At 39.0% G+C, this 14,313-nt stretch overlaps 1 protein-coding gene and 1 non-coding gene across 3 annotated transcripts in view; one reads left to right on the forward strand and one right to left on the reverse strand.

Annotated features, from left to right (window-relative positions):
- Window positions 1-14,313, forward strand: part of LOC138243075 (uncharacterized) — a 114,137-nt gene that overhangs the window by 64,326 nt on the left and 35,498 nt on the right. The gene's annotated exons all lie outside the window — the stretch shown is intronic.
- trnar-ucu (transfer RNA arginine (anticodon UCU)) lies at window positions 6,396-6,488 on the reverse strand. The gene is made up of 2 exons: window positions 6,452-6,488; window positions 6,396-6,431 (listed from the first exon to the last, which is right to left on the reverse strand). It is a non-coding gene; the product is annotated as a tRNA-Arg (tRNA).

Genomic DNA, 14,313 nt, shown 5'->3' on the forward strand with positions numbered 1-14,313 from the left:
ACCCTACTTCGTGCCTCACTCTATTGGCTCAAACCCAGGTCTTGCTAGCTAGAACCCGAATCCGTTACAATAACAAAAGGACAGACAATGAAATATGGGCTATTTCGAAGTTGCAAATGTGAGATATAAAGTCGGAGTTGTGAGTTACTAAGTCGCAATTCTGAGTTACTTAGTCGGAATTCTGCGATACCATAGCGCGTTGTTTTGTAACTCCCTGGCGGAAACGGGCTTTCATACATTTCAATTAGTCTGATCAGTGCAGGACAAGTTAATGTAGAATCATTACTATGTCTGTCTCTTGTTTGTATATAAATGAATGTCTTTGACAACTTAATGTTAGTTTTTAATTTAGTTTTACGATGTAGGTCATGTGTTAACATATGCACGAGCATACGAAATGTCTCCCTCCTGATTCAGCTCATGCTCCATAGGAGAGAAGAGATTCCTCCTGCTTCTCAATCATATCAGAACAGAAGCCCGTGTCGCCCAGCTCTGATTCAAGAGCGACTCGCATCTTCAGCCCTTTTTTTATTCGTGATCCTAATTTTCTTTAGTTATGATCAATATTGAACTTTTTCTAAATAAAACGACAATAATCAAACATGCAGGCAGACTTTTAAAAAGTATTAGGAGCTGACAGGGTGCCCCTTTGGAATAGTTGTCAGAAAATGTGAGAAAAGGAAAGGTACGTAAGCTCTCACACACAGCATTAGAGATTGGCATCTGATGGAAAAAAAAAACTACCTGTCTCCCCAGCATTTAACGGTGCTGTTGTTTTGATTTTACATATTGTTAGCATTTTAATGAATTGTTAAAAGATTGATACACAAATCGCTAAATAAGAAAACGTAAAAACCCTAGCTGTAAGCAATTGGCCATTCATATTCCTGAATTTTAAATCCCTGTGTTTTTCTGTATCCGAATGCCTGGTGCAGCTAATTTGAAAGCAGAGTCTACCGTTTACAGAAGCGTATTGTTGCACCAAGGAAAAAAAATCCTGAGTTTACAGGAGTAAAGAGGAAACAAATGCAAACACCGTTTAGAAAAAACACACACGTCTCAGGCCTTAACCATGACAAGGATAGGATTTGAACCTAGACGAGCAGAGCACAATGAATTAGCAATCCAAAAAGTGACTCCTGTTTAATTTTCTTTTCGCTTGCTCGATTTGTAGTACGCTCCTAAATCCTTACAACCGATAGACAAAACGGCTTCATGTGCCACAGCATTCTGCTGCAGGTACGGTTTGCACCGTGTATTAGGCGAACCCGAATTAAATATTTCAAATATGTGAAGAATTTCATGAAACCTGAAAAAAGATCACAGCCAATGTCAGCAATTCAGAGCCTGTAGGCAGCTTCAACAGAACAAAACGATCTGAAGCCGCAATAATTTCATAGAGTGTATTGTGACACTCTAACCACGTTGTTGCTATTACTGCTACTTCTGCTGCCGTTGCTTTAAACTCTACTCAGCGGGCAAGTAAAGTTGTACAAAGAATAGACTACTTTGAGCCGTCCAAATTCCATTATGTGAATTTAAGCTTTTTTTTTTATTAATAACAGCATTAGTAATACAATGCGTGGTCAGAAACCTTACTTATTAGCTTATGAAGCAATAGTGTTTTTGCGGTCTTCAAAAAGTAAACGCTGAAGTTTTTATACTTCCTTGTGAGCAGATCACCTTTGATTTAGAAAAGGAAAACTTACTCCCCTGTTGCTTTAATTGCAATATCTGAATCGAGACCCAAGCGCTAAGAAAGCTGAAAAACTCAGAAGTCATAAACCCGATTTTAATTTAGACACACATTTTCTAATGCAGCCTTCATTACAAGACAGTCTATTTCTCGAAAGCGTGTTATGTAAAAAAGAGAAAAACGAAAATATATGGCTGACAATATTTAAAAGCTTAAGATTTTACTTTTGAGAAACTGTCATTTTATGTATCTAGACGCTTTTCAACCACTGCTTTTTGAACTTTGCTGTGCTTCCTGAATCATTTTCAGCGTTATAAACTGGGTGTGGAAGTAGCGCTCACTTTGTAGAGCAGTTGATAGACTGGAGCTGTTCAGACTACTCTTGTTATTTCTCAAATGCTTCCATCATTTTTCTTTCAGGCTAGGACGCGAGTGTGTACATGTGTTTGGTTTTCGTTTCACTGATTCCCATTGAAGATTTGTGAATTAACAAGGAAAGAATCAGTTGCCTCGGAAAGCAGAAGGTTTGGTTCTCAACGATCTTGAAGACACGCCCATGTAGAGCAGCGTGTGATGATTCGTACTATAAAAGACCAAGTGCTCAAAGTGACGTCTGTGTTTGCCGTTGAAACTTTTCATCTCGGGCGCACTTTTAGAAAACAAAGATAGAGCAGTTGTGTTGAATCACACTACGACAGCTGTCAGCAGAGTGGCGCAGCAGAAGCGTGCTGGGCCCATAACCCAGAGGTCGATGTATCAGAACCATCCATTGCTATACACACCGTCAGTCTAATGAAGTGAATTTAAACTGATCTTTTTCTCTCGTGTATGTGCAAGCTTCACACTTACTGTATTCGTTAATCTTTACCAATAGCAGATGCCCAAATGTATCTTTGGTTGTTCTGCGATCCTTCATAGTTTCCTCAATTCCTTCAAATGAACATCCACATCAAAGCAATTATATATATATATTACAATTAAGGTACATATTAAAAATATCAACGCACATTTCTATAATGCTCATTTAATAATGATTGTCAAGGATTGTCAAGTTCTCCAACAAATCTGTGTTCTAATTTTAAAATATTTTTGCTAAGGATACAACGGGTGTATAAATGAATTCTCCCAACAGCCAGTTAAAGAAAAATTCCACACGTGAGGATGGTTTTCTTGGACATTGACTTAGGTACTGAATTGTTTACTTGTTTTAGTTGCACACGAGTAAAACACGAAGATTTCCTGCAACATTCAAGAGGGTTTGCGAAGAAACCCCTTCAATTTTTAGCGGAGATTATGTTTACATCATCACAATCTGAAGCACGTCCCTGAGTGCGTTTGACCCACCAGCCCTTTGTTTAACAGCTGCAGAGGGACACATTCCCGTTGCTTTTCACAAATCACTGGCATTTTTTTACAGCATTTCTTCTGTCCTGAGAAGCAAGATTTGTATTTTATCTTTCAGAAGTTGTATGAATTTCTTGAAGTTCAAAAACAACTTGTTCCTGAAAAGAAATGAACACTTGCTTCAAAGTAAATCAAGACGTATGTGTCTCTTGCTGTGTGTGCTCTTATCTGTCCATCTCTCTCTCCTCTTCTCTCTGGCAGTCTGTGTAGAGTATCTGAAGGGGATGTAACACCACTTGGAAAAGAAGAAAAATTATCAGGAAAAATTCTCAGGAAAATTCTCAGGCAGAATAAAAAATCATTATTCTTTTCTCAGTCAGATTCATTGCTCAGACTCACACTCAGACAGGATCTCAACTCCGTACTGCTCTCTATCCTCACAATCCAGAACCAGAAGATATTCAGACAATCAGTGCTGCTACATGAACAATATCAGACAGAACAGCCTGGACTCATGTCACATTTCCCCCTTTTATCCTTCCTCACAGCCCTCTTAGAGACATAGAAGAGCCCCTGGTTCTCCTCTCTGTGAACTGGGCTCAGGGGTCACTGATCTGGCAGTTGTGGGCTCTGTTCCAGGTCGAAAGCAAGAAGGTTCTATTAACGCTTTCCAGGACTTCCAGCCCTTCAGTATTACTTTCTTTACTGTATGTCAGCCTCCCAAAATGTTTATAAATGTTTTATAACACACATGAGTATGGAATTATCTTATTATTTATATATAGTATTTATGTAATAAACACCAGTAGTGACAATATGATCAGTATATTGATTATTTGTAGCCGATTGTCCGATGGTCGTGTCTACAATAGTGACCATTTGACCAGTCTGTAGCTCTGGGCAGTGGGATTCAGATCACACAGAAGACCTGTCTGTGTGTGATTCCACACCAGCCCTGGGATTCAGCTACTCTCACAAATGTCTCACAGACTGTCTTATAAATTTACAATTAGATGAAGTCATGTAACAGTTTTACAGATAATTTAAATAATCAGACAGCAGTTTTGGCAGTGGATACATCTCCACATGGGGGAAAGGGACAGTAAAATAGTAAGGAAAATACAAAAGAAGAAACTGAAATATATGCGCTCACTGTAAAGTACGAAGAGGTGGTCAGACAAGCAAAACAGCTTTGCGGATAATGTGAAGTGACATTGTTTTGTGTCAATCAGCTCATGGATTCAGCTTCATGTGCCTTAAGCTGTGCATGCCTTCATGAAGACTCTCTTTAAGATGATTGCACCTTTCATTGTCAAATCGCCTTCTTTGGATACAAAAGTTGCACCAATACTAAGAGAAAGGATGAGGAATGGCTTTTATCAAGCGATTGCAGTGTTTGTTTGACTGAGGATCCTTGTGTGCTGAACTGGCCTCTGGAGAAGTGTAGTGCAGTAAAACAGAAGGTTTGTGTCACTCAAGATTGTTACAGAACAGAACAATACAATTACAATACTTTTGTGAGAGTAAATATTACTGGTGCATCACAGTTCTTATAATGGTGAAAACAGGAGCACCTTCTCTACATTTTTGACTGAAGTATTTAAACGGAAAGAAATACTATCACTATGCAATTCATAAATGCAATTGAGCTCCTATAAAAGTTCTAGTCTGATGAAACAATGTATAGAATTAGGTGACAATATCGGAATTCATTCAAATGCACAAGATTAATTTTCAGCAACAAAAAAAGTGCTCGGAAATATTTTACAAGAATGAAACCTTACATTCACCTAAATAAGCATTCACCCTCTACATTAGCAGAGAACAGTAGGACAGAAGGTTAGTGTCACTGGACACTGCATCAGAGAGGCCGATCTCTTCTCCCTCATTATGCAGGCTTACCCACTCATGATGAACTGTCCTCCAGCGATACTCAGCTTCCATCATCGACTCAGACATGACGTTCATGTACATATTATACCTTAATATGGCACTGCGTTACAATAATTTGATCAAAACAACTGGTGAATAAATAATAATCAAATATTTTTTCCTTTCTTTTAGTAGCTAAAGACCAAAAAAGAAGCATTTATTCTTTTCCTCTCCTACCAGCCCTTACAAGTCACCCAGTTTTTAGTTTAGAGCTGGATTAAAGCTCCAGTCTCTTTGAGGGTTGAGTTGGAATCCCACAGCTGCCAAATATCTCCAACTATCTCAGTGTTAAGAAGCAAAAAAACTCACATTTGCTGCAGAAGGAACAGGAGAATTCGTGCCATTCAGCCTTATAGCGTGATGTCATTTTCTCATTCTCGTTTTTAGATGCTTGTGATCGAATCTATGATCCTTATGAGTGTGGTCACCCTCCATAAAGGTAGCACAGATACAACGTGCCACGTTTTCAGAGAATCACATTAATTACAGGTCAGAAGAAGGCGACAAAGTGTCCGCTAGGCAGTCCAGCGATTTCAATGGTGTTCTCTGTTGTTTAGGTCCAGAATGACACCCGTTACAACCAGGAAACACACAGTGTCAGGCATCAAAAAGACTTCCCAAAACCCTGATCCTCTCCTTGATCCGGTGATGGCATCCAGACATTTCCTGCAACACAGCCAGGATACGGTCTTCAACAACACGAGTGAAAAGCTAATTCCCAACCTTTGCAATCCTTTGCAAAGAAGGACCACATGTGCTCAGTGTTAAATGCACTGTTCATTATTAATAATAATAATAATCTTTACATTATATAGCGCTTTTAAAGGTGGCTTTTCAAAGCACTTTACAGAATGACAACAATAAAGTTAAAAAAATACACAAGATAAGCAGGATGAGAATACACAGTTAGAGGAGACAATAGATGGTGGTATTAAATACAGTAGGAACAGAGGGGTAAAGAATAGTGCATTAAAAGCTCTTCTAAAGAAGAGGGTTTTGAGTCTGGATTTGAAGGAGTTTAGAGAAGGTGACTGATATCCTTGGGGATAAAGATCCAGAGCTTTGGGGCAAAACAGGAGAAGGCCCTGTCACCCATAGAGTGTAGTCCAGATGGACTGGGGGACAGATAGGAAAACACAATTAGAAGAGCAAAGGTTGTGAGGTGGGGAGTAGGGCGATAACCCAGACAGGTACTGAGGTGCCAAGCCATGGAGAGCTTTATAGCTGAGCTTGAGGATTTTGAAGTTGACAGGAAGCCAGTGCAAGGACTCCAGGACAGGAGTGATGTGATCACAGTCCAGTGCTAATTTCTTTCTTGTGGCTGCTGGTTCATTTTCAACTGTGGACTCTTAAGAAGTCCTGTATTTGACTTGATCAACACCAATCCCTAGAGGATTTAGAAAGGTTCAATAAAAATGATACATGACTCTGGTAGGACTCGAACCCACAACCTTTGAATGACTTCATTCTATCAAGGCCTAGAAGTCCAACGCGCTCTCCATTGCACCACAGAGCCAGCTGTATGAAAAAGTGTTTGCCCCCTTCCTGATTTCTTATTTTTTTGCATGTTTGTCACACTGAAAGTTTTAGATCATCAAACAAATTGAAATATTAGACAAAGATAACACAAGTAAACACAAAATGCAGTTTTTAAATGAAGGTTTTTATTATTAAGGGAAAAATTAAACCTACATGGGCCTGTCTGAAAAAGTGATTGAGATTTATCAGTCTGGAAAAGTTTATAAAGCCATTTCTAAAGACCAAAATTATCCCAAGAGCACAGCGAAGACTCATCCAAGAGGTCACAAAAAACCCCACAACAACATCCAAAGAACTGCAGGCTTCACTTGCCTCAGTTAAGGTCAGTGTTCATGACTCCACCATAAGAAAGAGACTGGGCAAAAATGGCCTGCATGGCAGAATTCCAAGACGAAAACCACTGATGAGCCAGAAAACATCTTGATGACCCCCAAGACTTTTGGGAAAATACTCTGTGGACTGACGAGACAAAAGTTGAACTTTTTGGAAGGTGTGTGTCCCATCTGGCGTAAAAGTAACACAGCATTTCAGAAAAGGAACATCATACCAACAGTAAAATATGGTGGTGGTAGTGTGATGGTCTGGGGCTGTTTTGCTGCTTCAGGACCTGGAAGACTTGCTGTGGTAAATGGAACCATGAATTCTGCCGTCTACCAAAAAATCCTGAAGGAGAATGTCCGGCCATCTGTTCGTGACCTCAAGCTGAAGCGCACTTGGGTTCTGCAGCAGGACAATGATCCAAAGCGGGCAAACTTCTATGCCCACTTTGATGCTCTGAACAAGGGCAATGCTGAGAAGACCCCAAGTGTGCAGGGCGAGTTTGATCTGAAACTCTCAGAGCAGGACGTGCAGAAGACTCTGAGCAGGGTGAAAATCCGTAAGGCTGCAGGGCCTGATGGGATACCACCTCACGTCCTGAGGACATGTGCAGCCCAGCTGACCACAGTGTTTACGGACATCTTTAACTCCTCCCTGTCACAGTCCATGGTCCCCACCTGCTTTAAAAAAAACACTATTGTTCCAACCCCCAAAAAGACAAAAGTGACATGCCTGAATGATTACTGCCCAGTAGCATTAACATCTGTGGTGATGAAATGCCTGGAGAAGCTGGTGTTGTCACACATCAACTCCTCCATCACAGAATCCCTGGACCCCTTGCAGTTCGCCTACCAGAACAACAGAGCAGTGGATGATGCTGTCTCCCTGGCTCTGCATACAACCTTGGAACACCTGGACACTAAGAACTCGTATGTGAGAATGCTGTTTGTGGACTACGGTTCAGCATTCAATTCCATCATACCCAGTCAACTGGTGACAAAGCTCAGGGGATTAGGTCTGTGCAACTCTGTCTGCAACTGGCTGCTGGACTTTCTTATTGAGAGACCACAGGTGGTGCGGATAGGCAATAAAACATCAACACCACTCACCCTGAGCACTGGAACCCCACAAGGCTGCTGTCTGAGTCCAAGGTTGTACTCCCTATTTACTCACGACTGCACAGCAAGACACAGCAACAACCGCATCATTAAGTTTGCCGATGACACCACTATAATAGGACTGATCAGTGATGATGACGAGTCCACTTACAGGGATGAAGTTGTACAGCTGCTTAGGTGGTGTCATAGCAATAACCTGGACTTGAACATAAAGAAAACGAAAGAGCTAAAAGTGGACTTTCGGAGACACAGGCCATACACTCACAGCCCACTCAGTATTGATGGAACGGAAGTGGAAACAGTCACCAGCTTTAGGTTTTTGGGAATTCACATCTCTAAAGATCTAACCTGGACTGTGAACACTGACTCTATCATGAAGAAGGCTCAGCAGCGCCTTTATTTCTTGAGGTGCCTCAAGTGATGGGGGATGCCAATACATGTGTTGGTGAACTTCTACTGCTGCACCATCGAGAGCATCCTCACCAACGGGATCACTGTGTGGTATGGTAACACCTCTTCGCGAGAAAGAAAGGCACTACAGAGAATGGTCAATATGGCCCAGAAGATCATCGGCTGCGGTCTCACCGAGATTAAACAGCTCTATGAGGACCGCTGCCGTGGTAGAATTCTGGCCATCACAGAGGACAGTCACCACCCCGGGCATGAGCTCTTCACCCCACTGCCCTCAGGCAAGAGATATAAGAGCATACGGACACTTACCACTAGATTCTTCAATACCTTCTATCCACAAGCAGTGAGACTGGCGAACAAATTTAGCCATCCCCCTCGGACCACACCTACACCATCACCATCTACCTCTTTATGATTTCTTATCTATTGCACATCTCCAGTCATTGTTTACACGTCTGTATTGTTTACATTCAAACTGTCTACATGTTTACTTGCACATTGTCTATTGTTTGTTTGTACATTGTCTTGATGCACTGTTTGCACTTTGTCTTGTTTTTTACACTTGTTTTACAATCGAGAGACTTTCTGTAAGTAAGAATTCCATTGTACCAGTACCGGTTACATATGGCAATAAAGTTCAAGTTCAAGTTCAAAACACACCAGCAAGTCCACCTCTGAATGGCTTAAGAAAAACAAAATGAAGACTTTGGAGTGGCCTAGTCAAAGTCCTGACCTGAATCCGATTGAGATGTTGTGGCATGACCTTAAAAAAGCGGTTAAGGCTCGAAAACCCTCCATAGTGGCTGAATTACAACAATTCTGCAAAGATGAGTGGGCCAAAATTCCTCCACAGCATTGTAAAAGACTCATTGCCAGTTATCGCAAACGCTTGATTGCAGCTGTTGCTTCTAAGGGTGGCCCAACCAGTTATTAGGTTTAACTAAATGTTATCCACAACTTCAAACACCTGTGAGAAACGGGCAACTGCAGTGTTACGCCTGCTGGCTCCACAGATAATCCTTTTTTGAAGTTTAAGGAGAGGATTTCTTTGTCAATTCAATTAAACGTTTCAGAAATGCTGAACTATTGATGTGTTTCACACGCAGCACGGACTCTCCTTTGCTTACAAATACAGACACATACCGGAGGTAATTGGCTACGGCGTCGCGCATTGTGATGCGGGATGACGCAAAATACCGCGGTACGTGATTGGTTGACCGACAGGGGCACTCGTAGTCCGTTGGTCGGTTGTAGAAAGATTTACAGTAAATGTCTTTACTGTGCCCATTTTAGCATTGAATATTCATATGGAATTTTACCACTGAAGGGAAATCTTAGTACCTGAGCATAAAAAGAATAGGAGCATACTGTAACGCGTGTGAAGGCCATAAACAATATTAATTTTGGAACATAAACATACAGTATATGGCTGGTCTCTGTACTTTAAATAAAAAATACACACCAGTATTCCATTTCTCCCTTAACATTTTAAGCTTCGAAGTCTTTAACTAATGTGATACTGGAGTCAACAAGCATACTTTTAGAATTTGATTAAAAGGGAATATAATATGGAATTGCGTATCTAAAGAAATTAATAACGATATAATTATATTCATGTACCGCAACACAAGAATAGTACATGCTGTACATTGTCTGTTGATAATGTTTCTGTAGTGCTTTTTCAGCACTCTGCATGTGACCTTGCTGGTGGCACTGTGGGTTAGGCTCCTGGCTCCTACCTCACATGCTGTGTGTTTGAATCCTGCTGGAGTCATGACTTTTTTTTCAACAAACATTTCTTTGAAAAAATAAAACATTTCCCTGGGTCAGAGATTAAATAAAACCTCACTCGCACCAAACAAATTTATATTTCTAAATATCACAACATGATCGAATTTAAGTCATTTTAATAACAATGAATAGTCACCTATGTGTTACAATATAAACATTTATATTGATTTAAATCGCGTTTTGATTTAAATCGCAAACGCAGGTTTAAATATATGTGTTTTTTGATTCACAATCAGACAAATGCAACATAAATTGATATCTTTGTCTTCTAAGTATCTTAATTAACGTTCAGCATAGCATTCTCCCCGTTTAGATTTATTTTTCTTGGGATCCTGGGATCAAACATGGAAAGATTAGATTGTAATCGTTTTTTTTTTTAAATACATTTTAGAAAAGTGTAATCTATGCTAAAAAGTTGTACACCACCTGCTATAAAGATACATATTGTAATACTTTCGGGTTTGGATAGGACAGACACGAGAACTCAGACTTGCGGAGTTAAAGCAAGTTAAAGCCTTGATTTTATATATCACCTTTAAAAGTGGCATCTCAAAGCAAAGTAAATACCCAACACTGATTGTACCAATCTGTCATGCTAATAAAGCACCTTGAATTGAGAGAGAGAGAGAAGGGGAGGGCGAGCAAGCGAGAGAGCATAGCCAGGACAGACAGGCACTCCACAGACATTCACAACAGCGACATATCATAAAACATTTGCACATAAAGTTAAATTATTATTTGTTTTTCAGGAAGTTAAAAAAAAAACACTTGAATTACTTATCCAGTCTCTCGAAATAAAATTATTTTTCAAGCAATGCAACTAACGTCGGGCAATGTGTTTTTTTTAATCCAACATTGACAGCCACATCTTAAATCTTGTCAGTCAGCTCTTTTTTCTCTATTTGAATTGTGGCAATTCAAACAACCTGGGATAACAAGTGGTCTCAAAGTCACAGAGCTCACAGACCTTTCACAACAGATGACAATTCCCTTAGTCCTTCCTTAGTCTTCCTGAAATTGTCAGATTATGAGTGAACAAAAACATTTTATTAAAAATTTAATAAAAATTATTTTTTAATCGCGTATCTAAGGAAATAGCAGTATAACCTTGTTCATGCAGTGGCATGTTACATTATTAATTTGGGTGTCTCCTCTTGCCAGAAAGCTCTAAATTGCATTTTGAGTGCGGTTTTTGACTTTTTTTAAATTGCAACCCATAAATAAAGCTGATACTGTTTAGACTTTTAATTATTTTAAACTGTATTACAGCAGCACAATGCAACGCAAATTGCAAAAATGCACTTGGAATCTGTCCAAGCCCTGCTTTGTCAGGCATTTTCTTTTACTGTAATGGACATAAAAACTCCCTTGCTTTTAACAGAGCGTTTCATAATATCTAACTACGAAAATTATTTAAACTGCTACACTTATCATTCAACCAGAGCTCAAAATATTACAAGGATTCTCAAGAGTACAGCAAAGACTGTATTAAAAGTATACTAGTGACAAATTAGTATACTTTAGATCTTTTTTTCTGATACGGGGAAAATCTGATCATGTTTCTCTATAACAATAAAAAAACATTATTTTACATATCACCTTTATGTGATATCACCTTAAGGACAGCATATACAAGTGTTAATTGCACAATGGACCGCGCAAATCAATTTAAAATAGTCTTCTTTGGGTGTGAGGGCAGGAGTGGATCGCAGAAGGCATAATCAGCAAATTAGGAAAACAAAGAACAGGACAGGTGAGACGTGTATCCAGAGAGCGGGTGATCAGAAAAAGGAACAGCTGTTATGCCCAGGTTTTACGCTCTCTCTGCTGAATGAATAAAAGCATTTTATTAAAAACGCGTTTGCGTTTGTCTGGGTATTTACTTTGTAATCTGTGGTTTCCATCTACTGTATTGCTTTGAGATGCCACTTTTAAAGGTGATATGTAAAATAAAGTTTTTTATTATTGTTATAGAGAAACATGATCAGATTTTCCCTGGTTCATAAAAAAGATGATTAAAATCTGTAATCTTTCCACTTGTATGTCATCAGAAAATACAAGAAGTTTCTGCTTTGTGTAAGGATAGTATCAAAAAGTAATCTAACTGGTGAGAAAGCTGTGCTGCTCAAAGCGCTTTACAGGATAAAAACAATAACAACAATAGTGTTAGGCTGGGCAAACGATTTTTTATAGAAATACAAAATGAGATATAATGATGTGTTCCGGCTAAGACATTAACAAGTACAACCCCCCTCTCTGCGGGAGTGCTGGCTGTGACAAATTAAACCGGTTTCACAGGTATTTTCAAAGTAGAAGGGGGCAAGTTTTCCAGCGAAAGACACCCCCCCCCTCCAAAAGTACATTACTTACTAGTTAAGAAAGCTAGGCTCCTCAATGAAATCGCTTTAACATGCTAATGCTTTGGTGTAACAGTCCGGGCGTGGCAAGCTTCTAATGTCTACCCGACTACGGCAAAAGGAACCATTCTTTCATTGGAAGACAATGAACATATTCTAGCCCTAAATGAATTAATAGCAAACATGGTTTACATAAAAGACATTTTTCCAAGAAAGTTTAGCCTTTGTCACTAATGAAACCACTAAATAAAGACATAAATATAAAAATCTTAAGATTTAAAAAATACATGACTTTGCTAAAATTTATTTGAAAATAAAAACAATTACAACTGCCAGGGGAGAGAGAGAACAGGGGAGGGATGTTGGTTTTGCATAAGGGGCGGGGCTATGGAAATTAGGTCTGTTTGGGAATGTGTAGTTACATGTTCTGGCTGTTTGTGAATTATCGTTGTTGAGTATGGAGTGTTAAGGTATTGATTTTGTGTAATGCTTTATGTTGAAAATTGAGGTGGATTTTGTTTATGAGAAACAGGATAAACTGGGATGGGAGGAAGGTTTGGTTTTGCATAAGGGGCGGGATTATGATAATTGGAGGACTTTGCGAGAGTAAAATGGTTTGATTATTTGATTTTGTATTGTGGTTGTTATCTATGTTTTTGGTTGGTATTATATTTATATGGTTGTTTTTGTTGGTTGGTTGTTATTATGGTTATTAATAATACGATCTATAGTTGAAATCTGAGCCTAAATAAAAAGAAAATAAAGTGATTAGGTTTATGAGCAATCTAATTACTTATTAGTTTAAAACGCTATATAAAATAAAGTTTATTATTAATTTGCTGGACAGAGCGGTGAACATTATTATGCATAAGACAAAGATAACGATCCTGATCAGTTTAGAAATCTGTGTACGCTGTAAGGTTTTTTCTTCTTAAACTTTTAAAATACACGTTTTGAATAGAAAGAAATCCTCTTCCTGGTACAGTATGTATAGCAAACCAGCATGTCTTTTTTCTCCAATCAGAGGGGTGTCAGATGGTTTCAGCCAATCACCATTCTGAAGCCCTACCATAATCTCTGGTATGGGGAGACCCCAGAATTCTGTCCCATAGTTTAGACAGATGATAGATACTTTTATTGATCCCGTGAGGGAAATAAAGTAAATATTTTCATTTTAGGAAATTATTAAACGCTCGGTTAAAAGCAAAGGAGATTGTCTGTTATAGTGGACATAAAAACAAGAGTTCGCTGGCATTATATCCTGGAAGACACAGACCGGCGCCAGACCGGTAAATGCTTGATGAACTAGGGATTGGACAGTTTCAAAGCGCTTGTACAATCGATGGAAATGTTCAAATAAATGTGCAAAAGAAATAAACAAAATAATCATTTATTTCTTTATCATATTGGGTAGCTAATGTCCTCTCTTTGCTAGGTAGTGGCTGTGTTTCTGCGTTGGGTAGCAACGGGTGACTGTTCTCAGGCGGAAGATGTAAACAGCTTAATGTTCGTGTTAAATAATTTTTTTAATTAAAATTCATTCTATACAGCAATCGCATATTTGGGTACCGTTTCATAAAACTTTCATGCTTAAAATGTTTAGGGAGAAATGGAAGACTGGTGTGTATTTTTTCTTTAAACTACCAAGACCAGCCATACACAGTACAGTTTACATACATACAGTAATGTTTATGTTCCTAAATTAATATCGTTTATGACCTTCAGATGCGTTATGCTCCTCTTCTTTTTATGCTCAGCTACTAAAATTTCCCTTTAGTGGTAAAATCCATATAAATATTCAAAACGG

The sequence above is a fragment of the Lepisosteus oculatus genome, chromosome 14 (genome assembly GCF_040954835.1).
Source record: "Lepisosteus oculatus isolate fLepOcu1 chromosome 14, fLepOcu1.hap2, whole genome shotgun sequence".
NCBI classification, from domain to species: domain Eukaryota; kingdom Metazoa; phylum Chordata; class Actinopteri; order Semionotiformes; family Lepisosteidae; genus Lepisosteus; species Lepisosteus oculatus.